Raw genomic sequence first — 1,893 nt, forward strand, 5'->3', positions numbered from 1 at the left:
CATTGTAAGTTGTCATTATGGACACTATGTCAATACATATAATCTGAATGAATAAGAAGGACACAGAGTCGTATATACATATTCACTATAACACCTAGAAAAAAATGTGTGTGGATAAGGACTGAAAGATCCAGGGAGAAATTAACCCAGTTAATTTTTTAAAATATTTAAGGTTTTACAAACACAGCACTTACCATGTGCTAGGCTTCATTTTAAATGCTTTTTTCAGATATTAACTTGTTCAGTCCCTTTATTTCTATGAGATAGATACTATTATTATGCCAGTTTTACAGATGGAGAAATTGAGGCAGAGATGTTTAGAAACCTACCTAAGGACACATAACCAACAAGGAGTGGCACTGAGATTGTTTGGCTGCAGAGTTCATGTTTTTAACCACTATGTTATATTGTCTCTCCAGCGATTTGCTTCCCCTAATGTTTTGGGTTTTTATTTTGTTCAGTGTTTCTATAGTAGATATTTGATAATAAAAACCAAGAAATTCCTAAACGGTGAGAAATAAAAATTATCTGGCTCTCAGTCCTGAAGGATTTCTGGTACCATGAGAAATAAGCTCCCTCCGGAATATGAGGTCTGGATAGGACATTCAGGAGGACTGCATTTTCTGGGACCTGGGTACCCTAGAATGTCACCACCCATGACCCTGAGGCTACAGCAGAACGGGGGCGGGAGGACACACTGGAGGTTCGGGCAAGTCAGAAATGCGCCTCGGTGGGTTTAGAGTGCGCTCCTGGGGCAAAGAGCGAGAGACAGCACTACAGAGACACCGCCGCCATTGCTCACGGGCTTTCTGGAATTCCTGTTTCTGTTGGTCTTCTCCAGATGAAAAGGTTGGTGGATCCCAGGGAGGATTCGGAAGGGAAGGGTGCTAACTAATCCCCATAGAGTGCTCTCTGCTCACGGGAGGAAAGAGGGCTTGGGTGAAATCTCCCCAGTTCACAAATAATTCCTGTATTTCCCTAATGTAGGGCCAACAGTCCTTCCTGGATAGGCTTGAAGGGACTGGTTAGACATTCAGAGTATGAGAGCTTCGTCTAGGCCCAGGACTCACTGCTGGTTGAGAAACTGGCTCCCATTGTCACGGATGCCGTGTTCATCTGCCTGCTGTTGCCGATGCTCACATAGGTATGTGATATCTGATTCCTCACCTTTCAGGGCTTAATGCATAGTGGTCACCCAATAAATGTTGCAGGAGTAAATGAAAAGAATTGAATGGATTTCCCATGTGACTCGTGTGAAGATCCTTGGAAAGAATAGCGTTAACAATATTATCTTTGTGAGAAGCAGCGCCTAACGTATCAGGAGTCATACTGCCAGTATGTGGGTATTCTGTCCTGATACCCAAAGTTGTACACTCGGAGTGAATCCGATTCCCTGGGTTAGGGACTCCAAAGGGTTTCATAAGGCATACACAACGTCCATAAGCGTCTGGCTGGTTTTTCTATAACTGTATTGCCAAGATTATCTTTTAAAAGTGCGCCTCGCGTCATGCTCACTCTCGGCAGGTGACTTTGCTTCCTATGTCCCCGAGAGAATACGAGCAATCAGCAGGGGCCTCCGTGACATCTCTCCACCACCCCCACCACCTTCCAGAGTTGGTGCCTCCATTCTAGAAAACGAAATGCCTCGAGTTGTCTTCTTGCTGTCTCCACTTTTTTGCAGTCTTTCTTGACCCACTCTAAATAGAGATCGCTGCCAGGTGGCCTCCAGGTTGCTGTATCCAATGGTTGACTCTGTTTTCTTCTTCCTTGACGTCATCAGCAGCATCTTGGATAATGGACCCTTTCCTTCTTGAAACGTTGAGCTGGCTCTCAGGACGTCCTTCATGGCCTTCAGGCCCCCTAGGCTGTTTCTTCCCCACCTCCCTTACCTCG

At 45.2% G+C, this 1,893-nt stretch overlaps 1 long non-coding RNA gene across 1 annotated transcript in view; it reads left to right on the forward strand.

Moving 5' to 3' along the window:
• Positions 1 to 6: 6 nt before the first annotated feature.
• LOC105310274 overlaps positions 7 to 1,893 on the forward strand; it is a 16,506-nt gene continuing 14,619 nt past the window's right edge. Inside the window, exon 1 of the long non-coding RNA XR_897478.2 lies at positions 7 to 1,144. This is a non-coding gene — a long non-coding RNA (uncharacterized LOC105310274). The remainder of the gene's footprint in view (positions 1,145 to 1,893) is intronic.

Source organism: Pteropus vampyrus, unplaced genomic scaffold (genome assembly GCF_000151845.1).
Source record: "Pteropus vampyrus isolate Shadow unplaced genomic scaffold, Pvam_2.0 Scaffold1768, whole genome shotgun sequence".
Taxonomy (NCBI): Eukaryota; Metazoa; Chordata; class Mammalia; order Chiroptera; family Pteropodidae; genus Pteropus; species Pteropus vampyrus.